Here is a 19859-nt window from a genome sequence, read left to right on the forward strand (position 1 = left end):
TCAGGAGGCCCTCTGAGCAACTCCCAAGCACAGAGCCAGGAACAGCCCCTTAGTACTTCTGGTCACAATCTCCCAAATCAAAAAAGATGCGGTTTTTTTGAACACATAAAGAAGTTTGCATGGAATTAAAAAATATTTTGATCAACTTCATAGTAATTATACTGTACTATAAAAAGATAAATGCTAATTATGCCTAGTATTCCTTAACCCAATCTCCTTTATGAAATAATCTGTATCCTTAGAACTTCCATGACTTTTGTTCCTCTATTGAGCACCATTTGCTGTTTGTTTGTTTGTTTTGTTTTTTTTGTTTTGTTTTGGTTTGGTTTGGTTTTTGGGTTTTGGGCCACACCCGGCGGTGCTCAGGGGTTACTTCTGGCTGTCTGCTCAGAAATAGCTCCTGGCAGGCACGGGGGACCACATGGGACACCGGGATTCGAACCAACCACCTTTGGTCCTGAATCGGCTGCTTGCAAGGCAAACACCGCTGTGCTCTCTCCGGGCCCACCATTTGCTGTTGTTCAATGCTTAATTCCTCTCTGAGATTACAGCTCCTTGAGAGAAAGTATATTGAATCTTATTCTTAGTTGTCCTGGTTCCAGATCACGGAACAATGTTTGGTACAAAGAACTGCACAATACAAATTGTTTTGGGGGCCGGAGAAATAGCACAGCGGTAGCACATTTGCCTTGCAAGCGCTGACCCAGGACCAATGGTGGTTCGAATCCCGGCATCCCATATGGTCCCTGTGCCTGCCAGGAGTGATTTCTGAGCAGAGAGCCAGGAGTAACCCCTGAGCGTCGCTGGTGTGGCCCAAAAACCAAGAAAAACAAATTGTGTTGAAGAAAGGAATTAACCAACAGAGATTTCTATAGTAATAATATTACAACCTCCTCTGTGCAAGAGTCTAAAAATAACACTGAAAACAATTCAGAGCCCTAATTGTGAAGTTATTGGTGTGAATGAAACCCTAAAAGTTAACCCCCAGTTCTCCTAGACTAAATAGAAAGCTGTTTCTTTTAAATGTGTCTGAAGTAAGAATGGGATTATTACTGTTAGGCGCCAAGCAGGATAGAAGACAACAACAGACAGCAGGAGCCAGGAGTCCAGTAAACAGTTTCTCCAGCAATTCCTCAGCGACCATCCATCAGGAACAATCAGGCAGGAGGTAGTGGCAGAGTCTCCTAGACCCTAGCACTTTATCCCAGAGCTTCATATACCCCCTTCCTGGGCCAACTTCCATCCTGTGGCAGTTACAAGGAGTGGGCTTCTGGTAACTGAGGACTTCACCCTTAAAAGGGACAGTAACACTCTTATGGCTGAGTAGAGGGTCATAAGCTTCTCTGTTTCCTTATATGGGATAGTGGATCCAGCCTGAGAAACTGGGACTAAGTTGGGAACTGCCTCTGTTCAAGTTTAGCTTCTCCTATGGCAGTAGCAGTATAATAAGATGGTTAGGAATCCACGGTCAGAAGTCAGAATATCTAGATGTCAATTTCCATGAAATAGTGGTTATATAGTTCTTTCATCTGTGTGCGTAGTTTCATCACCACAGTCTCTCAAAGGGATAGTGCCAAAGTTAATATATTTAAGGTGTTTGGAACTGTAGCTTGGCCTTCATTTTATTTATTTTTGAGTTCGGAGGGATTACATCAGACGATGCTTAGAGTTTACTCCTTGTTCGGCACTCAGGAATCACTCCTGGGAGTGTTGGGGGTCATATGGGGTGCCAGGGATAGAACACCACTCAGCACTGTGTAAGTCAAATGCACTATTCTATTCCTATCCCTCCAGATTCTGGCACATGGTTTTTAAAACGTTAGCCAAATAAAAACCCTATTGTATCCTGTTTAGCCTAGTATAATTTACAAGTTGTTAAGGATAAAATGAGCTTTTGGTTTTTTTCAAGCCTAAGGGTCCCTCGCAGAGATTCTCTGGGAATCTGGTCAATGGTTCAATGTGAGCACAAACAGATGTGATAATAGCTGTACCTTGAGTGTGGGAGATTACCAGACCACCCTAGTGGTGCTAGGAAATTCCAGGACCACAGCCAGCAGTGCTCAGGGGACCATGCAGAGCTGGGGACCCAGCCTGGGTCTGCTGCATTCAAGAGAAATATCTTAACTCCTGTACTATCAACTCTGGTATTTTTAAAAATTACCTCCAGTTCCTAGCATTGTACAAAGCAAACAAACAAAAATCCCTAGACGCTCAAACATGATGCGAATGGCATTTGAGGTAACCGAAGTGGAATACACAAAATGAAGGTAGTTCAAAGTCTAAATGCAACTGCCTTAAATAAAAGGGTCTTGAAGACTTATTCTTTGCAAATCTTCCGGTGTTGTTTTTTTGTTGTTGTTGTTGTTTTTTGTTTTTTTTGTTTGTTTTTGTAGTGAGTTGCCAGGAGTTTTATAATTTCTTTTTTTTTTTTTTTCTCCTGCCCTCTTCTACTCATGTAGTTTGGTGTGATGCACCTTTTAGCCTTTAGAACCGCTGGCCTCTGGACAAGCGGCTGTGTGCATCGTCTGAGAGATGAGCTTGCTGCAGCAGAAAAAAAAAAAAGTGGGTGACATTACTGTATTGCTCTGCTCCAAGAGATGAATGGCCAATAATTGGAGAAAACAGCGCCCAAGGATGCTTGGGCCAGCCAAGCACTTTGTGAAGGACTCTTCTGGACATGCTCCAGCGGGTTACTCGCGAAGGTGAGTGGTGCTCAAACCCGGGGTGGGGCGCCCCAGGGACCCTATTTTAGGTGAGAGAGACCCCAGCCGGGGTCAGGCGGCTCGATGAGTCATTCTCACCTCCCGCAGGTGCGGCGGACCGCAGCATCCCTGCGGCGCCCCCTCCCGGGCCGCCGCCTCCGCGCGGGCTCTGACCTTGCTGCGGGCAAGCCAGACTGGCGCAGTCCCCGCGCCGCAGAGCCGGAGCCAGGCGCTGCCGGAGTGGCCTCCGTGACCACCGGGGCCCCCTGGGGCTCCAGCCGGCCGGCTGCGCGGAGACGCACCTGGGCGCGGGGCGGCCGCGGAGGCGCGAGGCGACGCGTGCGGGAGCGGCAAGCCCGGGGCGGGGCGTGCGGGGCGTGCGGGGCGCGCCCACCGGCCCGCGGAGGGCTGGCGCGGACGCACGCGCGGCGCGGGCCCGGGGGGCGGAGAGGGTGGGTGTGCTCGGGGCGCGCGCGCCGCCGCCTCTGCCCGCTGCTCCGCCCGCGCCGCCCGCTGCCGACGTCGGCCCCGGCACGCCACTTCCCCGGCGGCAGCATGGGTGGCGCGGAGTCCGCGCCGTAGCGGCCGCCAACCCCGGACCCGGGGTCCCGCGTCCTAACAGTCGGGTAAGCGGGGCGGGGGGTGGCGGGCATCCCAAGGGGCAGGTCCGCGGGCACCCCTTCCCCATCAGGTTTTTAGGTGCAGGTGGGCGCCGCCCCCCTCCCAGGAGGTCCCTGTGTCGGGGAGACTCCGGCCCCGGGGCGCGCGCGCTCTGCTTTGGCAACCCAGCGAGGTCTGGTGGAAGGGGGCACTGTCCCCTGAAAGCCCAGCGCTGTAACTCCTGGGGTGCAAGGGTGGTGAATGCAGTTGTCTGCAGAAGAGACCATTTGGGACGCAAGGAGCCCCTCGAGCTGGAGGTGGGGGTGGACCCCACTGAGGTCTCCGTATATAAGGGGGAGCTGTGACCGTATCTGGGATCTGCTATGGGGTCCAGCTAGGAACTTATCCTTTAGGATTCAGTGTGCCCTACTGTGTCTTTCCAGCGCTGTTGAGAGGTGAGGGCCCAGCCGGAGATAGTACCTTTGTGCATCCCCCCCTACACCCCATTAGGATCTTTATCCCCCCACCCATGCATCCATGGTTGCCCAGCTGACTGCAAGATGGATTTGTTGCTCGCAGGAACTTCAGGAAGCGCAGAGGGCTAAAGGAGGGGCCACCTAGGGGGCCTTTGAAGCAAAAGAAAAAGAAAAGATCTGAATCCCTGGGTTTGGCCATCAAGGAGAAAACTGTTTAAGACCAGGATGAAGGGTGTTTGGGGGGAAAGTATCCTGGGGAGGCAAAAACAAGAAAGTACGTTTTTGATTAAGTTGTATTTGGGTCACCAGCGATGGACTTTGCAGTAGTAGGTGCTCAGTAAACGTGATGATGAAAGAAGTGGGCGACGGCAGTTTCACTGGGAATGAGACTTTGCAGGAACTGGTTGCCACAGATGCTCTAGGTTTCAGGGTGTGGCTTCCTTTCCTGGCAGCCCCACTGTTGTGATGTCTTGGGGTAAAGAGCTTCTATCTAGGTTTATATGTGGGGTGGGGAGCTGGTGGAGAAAGGATGAGGACACAGTACTATAAGACCACCCTAGGACACACTATCCAGGGACCCTTTGACAGCTGCCACCAGCAGACTGGGGTTCCCCGATGGCCTGCCAGCATGCTTTTGCCCAACAGTACTGCGGGAGGAACAGATGCAGAGGTTTACTGGGGCTTAGGAGTGCTACACCTGCACTTTATCCTTAGTCTCTGGTGGCATTTTCACTTCACCTGAATCCCAAAGCAGAGAATTTCAGACCAACAAAAATCTCTGTTTTTTTTTAAAAGCCATGCTGGGGATCAAACCTAGGGTTCTTGCATACAAAGCATTCACTGAGCCAGACCATCTCCTTGACCCTCCATTCTGGTTTCTTATCCAAAATGGAATTATGGATGTTAATCTATGGAATTCACTACAGCCATTCTCGAGGAATTTTCCTGTTGCTCATTCTCACTTCTGCATAGTTGAAATGAAGGACATTCACCTTTAATAGTGTTTCTCCGGGCACTTGCAATTACATGTGGGAAGAGAAATCATATTTATGAGAGAGCAAAACAACCCAATTTTCCAGTGTTTGCTTCCCATCACCATCCTCAAATATCCAACCCAGGGCCTCACAAATGCATGGTAAATGCTCTTTCCTAAACCAGCCGCTGTTAGCTTTTATTTTAACTGATAGCTGTCTGTGTCTTGGGTGTGGCCCCAATCACTCAACTCCCAGCCTGTGAACTATTAAGTTTTATATTGGTTAAGCGTGTCCTTCTGAAAGAATTGTTTATAATTGCCATTTAGTACAAATTCCTGTCATTAAACACCCAAGCAGAAATGTTTGTATAGAAAAATCAGAGGGAACCAGCCTGCAAATAATGGTATTTACTATAATTCAGGAATTTGTCCTAAGGATGATTTTTGTCCTAAGGATGTCCTATTGGATGTTTTCCTAAACCTCTATTGGTGTCACACCCATTGTGACCCTGAAAAAATAGCTACCGGTAGTTCCCATTGCTGCTGAGATATCGGGTCTTTCTTGAATATCATCACCTTGATGTCTGTCAATGGGTAAACATTAAGATTACTCAATTTTTGTGCTGGAGATATGGCAAAGCAGTAGAGTGCTTGTCTTGCATGTGTGAGGCTCTGAGTTCGATTCTCTCATTACACACACACACACACACACACACACAAAATCCTAAGAATACTATCTAATCTTTTATAATCACAACATGAGTTTGCAAATTAAAGCATTTAAAATGAGCGTGAAGGATATTGCCATGTGGCTTTAATCTTTTTCTCTTTTAAATAAAATCTCCAGGGGAAAAATAAAGTGGCCCATTCTCAATTCACATACACAGACACAAATGTATCTGGATTTTTCTATCTTTGCCTTTCCATTTCTTCTGCAACTAAACTCTCATGGCTTCTACTTTCCCTCTTTGCCAAATCTGTTTGACAGGGATTTCTTGTCTTGGCCATGAATGGAAGGACCTTCCCAGACCCAATTCCTCCCTTCCTTGTATTTTTCTTCCAGCACACCTGGTCTGAAGTAGATACTATTTATGCAAATAGTTTGCTTTCTTTTTAGCCCAGAATCTATTCTCTTCTTGCCTCACCTGCTTTTCTTTAGCAGTACTCCATAGTTTTAGCTTTCTTCATTCCCAAATTGATTTATTCATTTCTAATGGGAATAGCATGATCTACTCCACCCTTCAATCTTAATGACCAAGTTCTGACAGGAAGTGCTTCCCAGCTTTGGACCAAGGCTTGGTTTAAGCCTTTCAATATTTCTCTAGAGACATGATCTTTTTTTTTTTTTTTCATTTTATATCCCTCTTATCCAGCAATTCCTCTCAGGGACCCACAGACATTTACTAGATGATACCACTTACCGGGCACTGTGAAAGATACCACAGTTCCTGACCCTTGAGGAACTTACATAGAGTCAGCCTCATTCCTCTAATAATTTACTATAAGCAGTAAGCGAGGGGTAAAGTACAGCTTTACAGAGTATCTGCAGGAATCAATAGAGTGTATGCCTTTTCTCAGGCATCATTGAAACACAACTTCTGTGTCTTCTCTGGCAGCTACATTCTTAGCCCCCCTTCCCTCTTCCTCCAGCAGCTATTGCTTTGCCAAAATTACTTTTCCCCCATATGCTTCGAGTGAGCCTGCAGACTCCCAACTTCATAGGAGAAGAATAACAGCATCTTATATATTGGGATAGCAGGTTCCAATTTACAGAATCTTTTACCTTCCTCATATCAGTTTGGTTTTGAGACATGTTTCAGCTGGGGTCTTTTTACTTAGCCAATAGGCTGGCTTGCTCTCTCTGCACCGCCCCCTGCAGCTTCTTTTGAGCCTCCTAATCAGACTTACAGGAACGCTCCAGTGATGCACTACAGTCATTATCAACAGAGAAGTTTACTGTTGGGTTCTCAGGCCAAACAATATACTCGCCAGTCAGCCCAGGGATTTATCAGCACTGTCCTTCTCCTTGGCCTCATGTTTCAAGTCTCTCTGTCTTTTTATCCTCCAAGTCCAGAGAACTCCTTTTCTTCTAAACCAACACCTTATGTATATGATCTCAAGCCAGTTTGGAGGAATGATTGTTAGAAGAAGGCAGATTTTCTTGCCTATTTCCATCTAGCACCCAGCTGGCTTTATACCATGTAAAAACCATGATGGAGTCCCCTTATAGCTCCATGTCTTGGCATGTGCTTTTACCTCTTCCTGGAATGCCTTATCTTCCCCCCTCCCTCCACTGGGGCAACTCCCACTCATATTTCAAAATTTAGCTCAAGCAACACCTTTTTTTTTTTTTTTTTAAATCCTACACTTATGCCCCCTACACACACACATACTCACTGCATCTTCACAGGCTGGGCAAGGCTCCATGTGTCCATTCTATCAACAGTTATTAAGTGCCTGATATGCACATAGTAGCTAGCCCTCAGTAAACATTTATAGAATCAACAAACAAGTGGTGAGGATGAAGGTGCATGAAGTGCCTTGCAGGCACTTAATCCTTGCTTCAGCACCCACCACCCCCGGCCCCCACCCCCAAGCAGGGAACAGGGAGTGCCTCTCTCCACTCTCCATCTTGCTGAAAAGCCCTGCTTGCTAAGTGCAGTCACACCAGCCAATCACCGATGGTCTAATGTTCCTTAACTGTTGCTCTGCTTCTGCGGGAAGTCAGCACTGGAGCTTTTCATGAAGATGCAGCAGCTCCCAAGAGCTCAGGATCTTGCCATCATTTTGTCCTTGTGTCTATTAGAGCTTGTGGGCTTTCAGCAAATATTAAGTAGCAGTGGGACCTCCCTCATGCCTCTTTCCCAGGAAGACAGTTTTACTCAGTTCTTATCCCTTCTGCTTAGAAAACCCAGGAGAACCCTTTGTACGTGGGGGTGATTACATCTTCTGGGCTGACTGAAGATAGTGTTGATGTTGTGGGTAAATGATAGGACAGGGATATGGGGAGCTACCTGGAAGAACCCTCAGGTTTTCTAGACATGAAAGCTAAAAGCAGTCTATAGACTGTTTCTACATGGTAGCATGGCTGACTAGAAAAATGCTCCAGTCTCCAGGAACCCAGTGAGGAAGTACAGGATTCCTAAAACACTGGAGTACAGGCAGACTCTTCAGGCTTCTATTTTCCCTAACCAGCATAAGGTAGGCGACTGACTATTTGATGATGGGTTTTAGGTTTATTTGGGGAGGAGGAATGTTGCTTGTTTGTTTTTGTTTTGGCTGGTGAAGGATTTGGGCTGCACCCAGTTATGATCGGGGCTTACTCCTGTCTCTGTGCTCAGGGATTACTCCTGGCAATACTTGGAAGATCAGATGGGGTGCCAGGGATTGAACCAGGGTCAACTGTATGCAAAACAGGGGCCTTAACCCCTGTGCTATCTCTCTGACCCCTTTAGTTAAAAATTCTGGGATTAATGTGGCAATGCACAGTGAATTTTTGATCCTGCTTCTGTTGCTCTTCCATCCCGTTATGTCCTCTTAACATTTCTGTGTTAAATGTATGGTTTTCCCTTATACTCTCAATCTTTCATGCCTGATAATATCCACAGAGACAAAGAACAAATGCAGGCAACCTTTGTGGTTGGGGAAAATAGCTAGATTCTAAAATTATGTACCTTTCCCTGTGTCAAAGAAATCACCTGTAAGTACTTGCTTTTCTTCTCATTCTGGTGATCCTGAATGAGAACCAGAGTCTATCTCTTATAAGCAATAAGCGAAGTAGATGTAATGAGACGAGCTAGTGATGGTGTATTTCTTGAAATGCGCTCTGAATATTTAGTCTGATTATTCTCTTGGACCAACTTTGAGGAGAAGAAAGCTTTCTGCCAACCATCCGCAGAATTTTTTTTTTGGTGGAATCAAACACAGAACCTCACACATGCAATGCATGAACTTTATGACTGATCCACATCCCTCGTAAATAAATGAATAAATAAATGAAAATGAAATAAAGTGGATTTTTGGTTTTTGGGTCACACCTGAAAGCATTCAGGGGTTACTCCTGGCTTTATGCTCAGAAATTGCTCCTGGCAGGCTCAGGGGACCATATATCATCGTCCTTCTGCATGCAAGGCAAATGCCCCACCTTCATGCATCTCTCTGGCCCTAAAGTTTCATTTTCTAGTCAGGTCAGCAACATTGATTCAAGTTATGGGTAAAACACACACATTGGTGAAAAGCAGTGAGAATTATCCGCATTTTTCTTTTTCTTTTCTTCTTTTTCTTTTCGGTAGTTGGGGTGAGGTGGGCAACACCTGGCAGTGTTCAATGTTTGCTTCTTGCTCTGCACTCAGAGATCATGCCTCATGGGGTTCAGGGAACAATATGTGGTACCAGGGATTGAAGCCAGGTCAGCCATGTGCAAGGCACTTACCCACTATACTCTATTGGCCTCCATCCACATTTTCTCCCTTTAATTTCAGTGAAATTTTCTAGGATTCTTCTTTTTACTGCTCCATTACTCTGGTTGTTTCCCAACTCCCACTCAGATCTTTTCTTTGCCACATTCCTGCCTTAAAACACACACACACACACACACACACACACACACACACACACACACACACACACACACACACACACACACACACACACACACTTCTAACCTCCAAGCAATCACTTTCAGTTGCTTCTGAGACTTTTGCAAACTGTTACCAGTCCCGTGTCAAGAAATATGTGGAAACACAGAACTGTTTTCCATTCAGATTTATCTTGCTGATCCTGGACACCTCTGCTTCTGCAGGCTGTTCCCAGGTGATCACTGCTGTAAATTTTCCTAAACTAACTGGGAGGAGAAGTTCCCTAGCTATCTTCGCCTTCTTTCTCTCTCCACCACTACTCCCTGCTGAGCAGCATCCCCTCCTCCTCCAACTCCCACTACTTTGCCCTTATAAATAATCCCACCATGTTGTAAGCATGTGCTCCACAGAGAATGGGTGTGTCTTTCGCACACAAATTCCAAGCTGCCCACATATGTCCTTCTGCCTGGCAAACACATCAAGACAGACTTTTTTTGATGGACAAAAGATTCTTCTTGTCATCTGTTTCCATTTCCCCCGGGTCATATGGTTAGGCAGGCCCTCTAATACCTTCTTGTCCCTCTGTTATGCATCATACCCTCTCATACCCCCTGAGGATTTTTCCATCTTCCCTGTATACTGCTAATGCAATGACAGTTGCTTCTTGGTGTTTTTTTTGGGGGGAGGGGGGTTTAGGGCGGGGCAGGGAAACCACACCTGGCAGGGCTCAGGCTCTAATCCTGGATCTGTACTCTCTGGATCACTTCTGGCAAGACACAGAGGCTGATATGGGGTGCCAGGGATCAAACACAGGTTAGTCAAGAGCAAGGCAAGTGCCCTATCTCTCCTGTCTCTCCATCTCCTAATAGTCACATTATTCTTGGCACAATTTTTTAAATCCCTCTTTCATCTTTGTTAGGGAAGCATAAAAACCCAATTCCAAGGGTTCAGAGAGATGCTACAGTATGGAAAAAGCTTGCCTTACTCCAATATGACCTCCAGCACCACATATAGTTCCCCAAGGAGTGATTCCTTGAGCGCCACCAAATGTTACCCCAAAACCAAAACTAAAACAAAAACCCCAATGAATTCCACCCACCATCCAAAGAAGTAATCATTAAATACAATCTCTGAGACTGTTTCAATTTTATTTCTCTTTTTTTTTTTTTTTTTTTTTTTTGGTTTTTGGGCCACACCTGTGGCTCAGGGGTTACTCCTGGCCATGCGCTCAGAGATCGCCCCTGGCTTGGGGGGACCATATGGGACGCCGGGGGATCGAACCGCGGTCCATCCTACGCTAGCGCTTGTAAGGTAGGCACCTTACCTCTAGCGCCACCTTCCCGGCCCCCTCAATTTTATTTCTTTTTAACTCCCTCTTATTCTTAAGGCTTCTTCCAGCTCAGGAGAGACCAGGTTCCTCTCATCAGGCCTTAGTTTTTACTGAGCACCAATCACTATCCCTTGTTTCTCTAGAAATTAGATTGCTTTTGTTAATTTTCCAAACAATCGAGGTGCATATTTTGTGTGTTTCAGCACACTTGCTTTCAATCAGGGTTTGCTTTATGTACAATTGGAGTCTCACCATTAAGCAATAAGGGTTTAACCTCACTCTTGAAATCTAATTCTGTTGTGTCCTCAGCTTACTCTCAAAATCAAAGCCATGTAGATTCAAAATGATTTGCAGTCTTGTTTTGGACTTTGGTAATTTCATTTGAATGGGTCTACTCTGTGCTTCTGCCCTTATGGACATAAAGTGGCCTAAGAAATCAACCCTCTACATAAAAAAGAATAGCACTAATACAAGAACTTGTGGTTACATCTGCAGGTGATTTTTTTTTATTCATTTGTATGCTTATTTTGCTCATGGATTTTATATCCTGTCTTCATTGAAATTTCCCTTAAGTATAAATTCCCATAATTATTTAATGGCACCATTAACAGCTGATCTTGTTACTCTGCACAGAATAATGGTTGTAGCAGGACTAGAGTGTGTCAGAAAATGCCTGTGGTGAGTTTGCTGATGCACTATTAATGAGTCAGTTTGCTCAGAAGAGACTTCCTAATTGCTGTCTTTTGTTCAGAACTCTTATTACATTATCTGAAAAAAGTCAATAAGCATTAAATACATACCACTACTTTCCTCCAATGAATCAATTTTGAAAATGTGAATTTCTGGGGCTAGAGAACTTGTACAGCAGGTAAGACTTGCCTTGTATGTGTCCTATCGAGGTCTGATTCCCAGCATCCCATATGGCCCCAATCCCTCCAAGAGTGATTTCAGAGTCCAGAGCCCAGGAGTAACTCCTAAAAATTTCTGGGTATAGCCCAAAATTAAATTTTTAAGGGCTAGAAAGATAAATATAATAGCTAAGGTGTTTGCCTTGTATATATACCTGACCAGGATTTGATCCTCAGCACCTTCTTTTGGCCCCAAGAGTGACCCCTGAGCACAGAGCCATAAATAAGTTCTGAGCACTGCTGACACTAGCTCCGAAACCAAAAAAAAATTATTTTCACAGACTTGTGTTAAAGATCAACCTCTCATAGAATATTCTTCAATTTGATCTACAGTAGTAGTTATCTATATTTCTTACACCTTTCGGTCATATAGACTCCTCTAACACAAGCTTGAGACTACTGTCTTTACCTCATTCCTGTCAAGCTGGAAATAGTTCCTTATACATTAGAATAACCACCTTAAAATCAAAAAGCTTAAAAAATAATACCTTTGTAATAAAAAGTAGTTTGGTTGGATTTTATTTTGTTGTTGTTGTTTTGGGGTTTTTTTTGTTTGTTGGTTGGTTTGGTTTTTGGTTTTTGGCTCACACTGAGCAGTGCTCAGAGATTACGTCTGTCTGCACTCAGAAATTGCTCCTGGCAGGCTCAGGGGATCATATGAGATGCCAGGAATCGAATCAGGGTCTGTCCTGTGTTGTCCGCATGCAAGGCAAATGCCTTGCCACTGTGCTATCACTCCAACTCCAAAAATACGTATCTTAAGGCTAGTTTTCAGATTACTGGTCCAGACATATTGAAAGGTCACAGGAGCTGTTAGAAGATCACTGCCTTGTAGGGACAAGTCAGAGAGGCTGGAAAATACCAGGAGCTTCATATACTTAAGTAGAATTGTTCCCCAAAACTTGAGATTCAGTTACAGATGTGTTAACTTGTGATTGTAACTGTGTATACAAGGTCAGAGTGGTAACTGCCTTTCTCACTAGAGCTCATGGTCAACATTTGAAGAGGCCAGACAGCTAGCTAGCTCATGGTAGAACGTATGTCTAATATATTTGAGGCCCTGAGCTTGAGTCATAGCAGTGCATTTCCCTCCCTGAGCACCTCTAAATGCAACCTCTATTAGAATATTTGGGGGCTTGGGTGAGGAGATAGGGGCTAAGGTTCTTGTACACAGCAGACTCAGATTTGACCTCAGGCCTTTCATTTAGTCCCCTGAGTACCTCCAAGAATGATCCCTGAGCACAGAGCCAGGAATAAATCCTGAACACCACCAGGCCCTAAAACCAAATAAATTCTGGGAAGAAATATTTTCATTATTTTTAATACTGTAACCTGTGCAATGATGATGATCATGATGCCGCACAGAGGTAGGTTGTATATCTGTTTCACATGCTCCCTCTTAGTGTGGTATGCCTGTGTCTCTCACTGTGCTAAGGATCTTGCTCTCCTGCCTACCCATGGAGTATAGCTGGGCTTATGCCGCATATGGGCAGTGTCTGGGACTATTGGTCCAGAGAACTAGAGTCCACAAGAGTAAGAGCTCTGACAGCACAGTTGCCTCTCAAACTGCTTGCCTCCATATTAAATAATTTCATCAGGGTTTCTGAAAGAATAGGAAAAGGCTGGCCAGAGAGATAGTACAGTGAATAAAGCATTTGCCTTGTATGGCTGACCCAGGTTTAATCTCTGGCATTCCATATGGTCCCTTTTGCCCACTAAGAGTGATTCCTGAGTGCAGAACCAGGAATAACCCCTGACCATCACCCGATGAGACCAAAATAACAACAACAACAACAACAACAACAACAACCAGGGTTCAGGGTTGGAGATAAAGTACATCAGATAAGGTACTTGCTCTACATACAGCCAACCTAGTTTGATCTCCAGCATCTTACATGGTTCTTTGAGTACCTCCAGGAATGATCTCTGGGCACAGAGCAAGCCATGAGCAACTCAAGGTATGCCCACTCCCTAAAAAAGATGAAGATTGCTCAGAGGGATAGAGCATATGTGAAGCTCCAAGTTCAATTCCTGCTACTACTGGATATAGACCTGGGAAGTTCAGCATCAATCACCCAAGCAGCATTACTTTGCCTTCACAAGCACTGAATCTTCAGGCCTGCACAGTTGCCCAAATATCACAAGGAGTGGCCTCAAGAACCCCTGAGCATTACTTGTGAAGTAATCTCAAAAACTAAATTAGGAAAAAGAGCACAAACATTCCCAGTGCTCAAGACTGTATACTCCAATAAGTTTAGTAACAGATAGAACTGATGTCCAAAGCATTAAAACAACGTGTACTAGGTCTCAGAACTAAAATAAGGCATAAGTTGTCCATCCTAAGGTTATCTTATTACATTACATAATTATTGTACAATGAAGGAAAAAAAGGAGATTGGTTCATAAAAAGATTAAAAATTACATATTCTTACAAAAAATAGATAAGGTACGCATTGCTGAAATTTTTTTTTTTTTGGTTTTTGGGCCACACCCTGTGACGCTCAGGGGTTACTCCTGGCTATGCGCTCAGAGGTTGCTCCTGGCTTCTTGGGGGACCATATGGGACGCCGGGGGATCGAACCGTGGTCCTAGGCTAGCGCAGGCAAGGCAGGCACCTTACCTCCAGTGCCACCGCCCGGCCCCACATTGCTGAAATTTTTTATTAGCATTGTTACTATATTTTGAACATCTTTCCAGAAGATATATACACTGATGTCTTTTTGTTATTCAGTCTTCCATTATAACATAATTTAACTGTCCCATTCTGTTCAATTATTTTTCAGTTGAGGAAAAGGGAATTTTTTATCCCAAATATTATCCACTGAGGCATGAACACCGTAAACAATTTCCTGAAAATGATCAACAAATCTTGCTTTAACAAATCGTCTGGCTACAGCCCTGTAATAAACACTACATAGTGAAAATTTATATTTCTTAGTAATATACCTTAATTTAGCAAGCAGGTTTTATAAAATATATTTTCCTTTTTAGTTTATAAATTTAAAACTAGGGGTTGGAGCAATAGTGTAGCAGGTAGGGCATTTACACTGCACACGGCGACCTGGGTTTGATCTCTGGTAGCACATAAGGTCTCCCAAATCCACCAAGAGGAATTCCTAAGTATAGAGTTAAGAGTAACCCCAGAGCACTACTGGGTGTGGCCTCCAAAAACTTTTAAATGATAATAAAAGTAATTCAAAACTAAGGGCTGGGAGCCCAGGGGATGTCACTTAGTGGTACAACCTCACATGTATGCCTGGAGTTTGATAATTGGTACCACCCCACATTAAGTATGATAGCAACACTGTTAACTGAGATCTCTAGTGCCACAAAAGTGGGATCCTCAGTGTACCACAACCAAGGGTTTGATCCCCAGACACAAGTGCCACTCTAAAACCACAGTAACTACAGCAAATATAAGTTTGTAAGAGTCAATGGCAAAATAAGTACCCAGGCTGGAAAGGAACTAACTCCACTTGTGTTATATGCAGGAAGTATTTTTGAAGAGAAAATGTGGCTGCTACATGTATTCAAGGTTTGTCAAAAATTAATCCAGAGTGGATGGAGTAATAGTACAGTAAGTAGGGTGCTTGCCTTGCTGACCCATATTTGATCCCCAGCACTCCATATGGTCCCCTGAGCCTGCCAGGAGTGATTTCTGGTATAAGCTAAAAGTACCACCTGGCAATGCTGGGTGTGATCCAAAAATAAATAAATAAATAAATCAAGGTTATTGAAGAGATAGTATAGGATTTAAGGCGCTTGCTTTACATGCAGCTGGCCCTGGTTTGATTCCCTGGCACCACATATGGTCCCCTGAGCACCAACTGGGAGGGATACCTAAGTACAGGGCCAGGAGTATGTCCTAAGCACAGCCATGCATGGTCCAAACCCTCCCACAAATAAAAAAGGCACAATTAGAATGTCTTATGTCTCTATTATCTACATATTACTAGCCAGCAGAGATAACTACTTAGGTAAAAAAAACATCTAATTTCATTGTTATCCAGTACAGATCAGATTATTGGCTCTATGAGTACATAGTGCAGAGCGAGGTTCTGTGAGCACTGTGACTGGACTGGGAGTCAGCAGTGACACCCAAGAGAAGCAGCGCTTAGGCTGAGTGCTGAACAATAGGCATTAAATAGGGGGAAGTTATGTTCAAAGCTTCCAAAATAGAAGGCAAGTAAAGACTGAAAGACCAGTGTGGCTGAAAAACACAAAGAAGGGAGGCCAGACTGACTAGGGCCTCACAGCACATAGGCAAGGAAGAGACTGATCTGAGGTATTTGATTGAGAAATTACAGAGGACAATATTGTACCTGAATGCCAGCAGCCTTTTTTGTTCGTTTTTAATTTAGGAAACATTCCCTAAGGCTACTCCTGGTTTGGTGTTAGGGGACCCTGAAGTGCCAGGAATTGAACCTGGGCCTCCTGTAGGTCAACACTTGGCTCAAGCCCTCTGATGTATCTCCCCGGCTCCCAGAGACTTTGTTTTTAAATATGCAAAATCCATTTTGTTGTCCCTTGTTCATATTTCTCATTTTGGTAAATGGTACAATATTCTAGCTAGTTTGTTTAAAACTACCTTCTAGGACCGCAGTATAGGGGTTAAGGCACTTGCTTGTGCATAACCTACACAGATCCAATCTCTCACCAGGAGTGACCCTAGCACAGCCAGGTGTGGATCTCGCCCCCCCCCCCCCACCCAAACAAGCAAAACTGCTTTGTTAGTATGTCATACAGAATGACTGAACAAATTTACCTGTATAATATAAGGTTTCACATATATGTGAGTCCAAGCAATGAAAATTCAGAGGAAATAAAGAGTGGATTGAGGCTTGCTGGGGGCTGTGAGGTAGGGGTGGGGTGAGGATCCATATGTAGCCCAGAGGGTACAAATGTTCACACCTAGGATGAGCTGGTTCTGGGGAGCTGCAGTGCTGCCTGGAGAGTGAAGTTAGCAAAACCAGTTTATGTCCTTGAAAGTTATTTTGATAAGAAAGAGTGTTAATGTTCTCACCTGAACAACAACAAAAGAATGATGATTATGTGAGGGAAGAGAGCCCTAGTTTACCTGATGATGGTAAGCATTTCACAAAGTTCACATTGATCAAGCTATCTCTATGTCTTGCAAATACTGCTCTGTATTTTATTTGTCAATTGGAGGCTATGGAAGCTCTGTGTTGAACAAGCCTTCTGTGCCATTTTTCACAACAGCATGGGTTCACTTTGTCTCTGGGTTACCTATTGATAAATTTCAAATATTTGAAATTTCAAGGTCTATTTATGTCTATTATGGAATCTGTGATAAATGAACCTTGATATTATTATAATTACTTGGAGTATCATGAGCTACAGTCTCTCCCTCTCCACGGGCTTTCTTACTTCTGGAGACACAGTATTGAAATTCTAACAGTGACAACCCACAGGCCTGAAGTGTTCCAATAAAAGGAAAAGTACTATTTCTCTCACTATAAGTCGAAAGTGAGGGGCTGGAGTGATATTACAATAGGAAAGGTGCTTACCTTGCTTTTGCCAACTTGCATCCCATATGGTAGGTTCCCTGAGCACCACCAGGAGTCATTTATGAGCACAGAGTCAGGAGCAACCCCTGAGCATTGCTGTGTGTGGCTCAGAAACAAGGGGGAAAAAAAGGCGAGAAATGATTAAGCTTCGTGAGGAAAGCATAATGAAAACTGGGATCGACTGAAAGCTATGTCTCAGCAAAAAGTTAGTCAAAACGTCAATGCAAAGGAAAAATTCTTGAAGGAAACTAGAAATGCCACTCCAGTGAACACAAGAAAGATAATAAAGTGAACAGCCTAATTGCTGATAGGGAGAAACTATAGTTTAAAATAGAAATTAAAGCCAGTCAAAATGTTCTCTTAGTCAAAGCCTGCTCCAGAACAGGGCACCAGCTTTCTACAGTGGTAGAGTCTATAGACCAAAAGGTGAAGCTGCAGAAAAGTAACTTGGAAGCTCCAGAGATTGGTTCATAAGATTTAAGGAAACTATCTATAGAACATCTGAATGCAAGTGAAGCAGCAAGTGGTGATAGAGAAGCTACTATAGGTTATACAGAAAATCTAGCTAAAGGTCAATGTAGAAGGCCACACCAAACAACAGAACCTATTGATATATTTCCTTCCTTCCTTCCTTTCTCTTAGTTGTTGTTTTGCTCTAGCTACTGGTCATACACAGACCTGAGTGGTACTCTGAAAGGCTACCTCCTTTAGTTGTCCTCCAAAGGGCTTGCATATGTGTTCCCTGGAAGTATCAGGCTTTCATTGTGCTATTTCTGAACATCCTGGTTCAGGACTTGCCTGGGGGCATGCAGCACCCACACATATGCTTGCGAGGGGTCACCATTCCTAGCCATGATACTCTCACATCTTTTTTATATACTCTATTAGTAGAACCACAAGAACACATGATTTTACTGTACATTTAAGGCCAGTGTTGAGATCTGGCTCAGGGGAGGATTATTTTTCTTAGAAAATATTACTGATCAGTGACAATGCACCTGTTTGCTTGAGGAACTCTGATGGAGATGTTCAAGAAGACGAGTATTGTGAATATTCTTTCCATGCCTGCTGATATGACATCCATTCACAGTCTGATGATCAAGGAAGAACTTTTCTTTCAAATCTTAGTAGTTAAGAAATATTCTTCCTAAGGCAATAGCTGCTGTCAGCAGTGATTCCTCTGACGGGTCTAGGTAGAGTCCCCTTGCGTACATGCAGTGGCACTCTAAAGACCATTAATAACATTGATGAGGGGTTGGAGGAGACAAAAAAAATAACATTCATTACTCATGGGAGGAGGTAAAAAGAAAACATTAGCAGTACCGGGAATTTGTAAATAGCTGATATACAAATGCTCTGGGATGTCTTTGACAGATTTGAGACTTCAGTGGAGATAATTGCAGGCATGGGGATAGCAAGAGAACTAGAATTAGAATAAAGTTAAGGGGCCAGAGAAATAGTACAGAAGGTGAGCAGCCTGCCTGGTTTGTATCTTTTTTTGGGGGGGGGGTTGGGGATCTCAGTGCAAGGACTAGAAATATGGTGCCACTCATGCTTTACAGTGCCAACACACCCCTACAGTGCTCAGTGACCTCCAAGGTTGCACCCAGGAATACACAGGGGATTATGAGGGGCCAAGGATTGAATCCAAGTCACATGTCCATTAGGCATGGGCCCTAACTCAGATGTCCATTAGGCCTGGGCCCTAACCACTGTACTATCTCCCCATCCTGGGAAGGTTTTTTTTTTTAAGCCACAACGCTATTATATACTTCCAGTCTTCTATATAGTATAGATATAACACATACAGTTACTGAAAAACCTGAAAGCTGAAAAATTATATGTGACTCACTTTTCTGGGATATTTGCCTCATGGTCTTGCTCTAGAACTGAGCCCATTGTATCTCTGAGGTGCCTAAAGACCTTACATTTACATAATGTCATATGTCATCTACAGTAAAATAAAGTTGGAAGCAAATAGTATAAAACTGCCCTCTTGGGGCCAGAGAGATAGCATAGAGAGAAAGAGAAAGGTGGTTCGAATCCTGGCATTCCATATGGTCCCCCAAGCCTGCCAGTAGTGATTTCTGAGCGGAGAGCCAGGAGTAACTTCTGAGAACTGCCGGGTGTGACCCAAAAACCAAAACCAAAACAAAACAAAAAAAAAAAAAAAAAAAAAACTGCCCTCTTTATCCTTGCTCCAATCACCTGTTTACTCTGAAATGTCTGTTCTACCCTGGTGTCAGAGAGAGACTACCATGTCTGCTGCCTCTTTTAACTTCCCTTGACCTGTTTTCTGTCACTATGCCCCTGAAAAATAAAAACTGGTAATAGAGCTGAAGAGATAGTGCAGTGGGTAGGATGCTTGCCTTGTATGCTGCTGACCCAGATTTGTTCTTCAGCCATCCCTATAGTGCCTTGAGTCCCACCAGAATTGACCCTGAGTATAGCTATGTGAAGCCCAAAACTCAAAGTACTAAAAACAAACAAAACAAACTGGGACTAACTTGTTACCTACTCTTCAAGGTCACTTTGACTCCAGAAATGTGATCTTGCCTTATTTCAGCTCTTTCTTGTCTTCCTCTTCTTTGAATTATTATATTAAGAAGCATGAGTGGTGAGACTCTTTTCACTTCTACTTCCTGTGATGAGCAGTTGGGGCCTTAGGGCCTCGTACACAATGCTGTTCAATAAGCCTTGATTATAATGGATTGAGAGCTAAAATGGACTCTGTTCCACTTTACTCCAAGCAAGCATCTCAGCTA

General features: G+C 44.1%; 1 protein-coding gene across 2 annotated transcripts in view; it reads left to right on the forward strand.

The window, feature by feature from the left end:
* Window positions 1-3197: 3197 nt before the first annotated feature.
* The window catches only part of PHF24 (PHD finger protein 24), a 30771-nt gene continuing 14109 nt past the window's right edge, over window positions 3198-19859 (forward strand). For both annotated transcript variants that reach the window (XM_049773592.1, XM_049773602.1), the window contains exon 1: window positions 3198-3328. The gene's annotated coding sequence lies outside the window, so the exon portion shown is untranslated. The remainder of the gene's footprint in view (window positions 3329-19859) is intronic.

This window comes from Suncus etruscus, chromosome 1 (genome assembly GCF_024139225.1).
Source record: "Suncus etruscus isolate mSunEtr1 chromosome 1, mSunEtr1.pri.cur, whole genome shotgun sequence".
NCBI lineage: Eukaryota > Metazoa > Chordata > Mammalia > Eulipotyphla > Soricidae > Suncus > Suncus etruscus.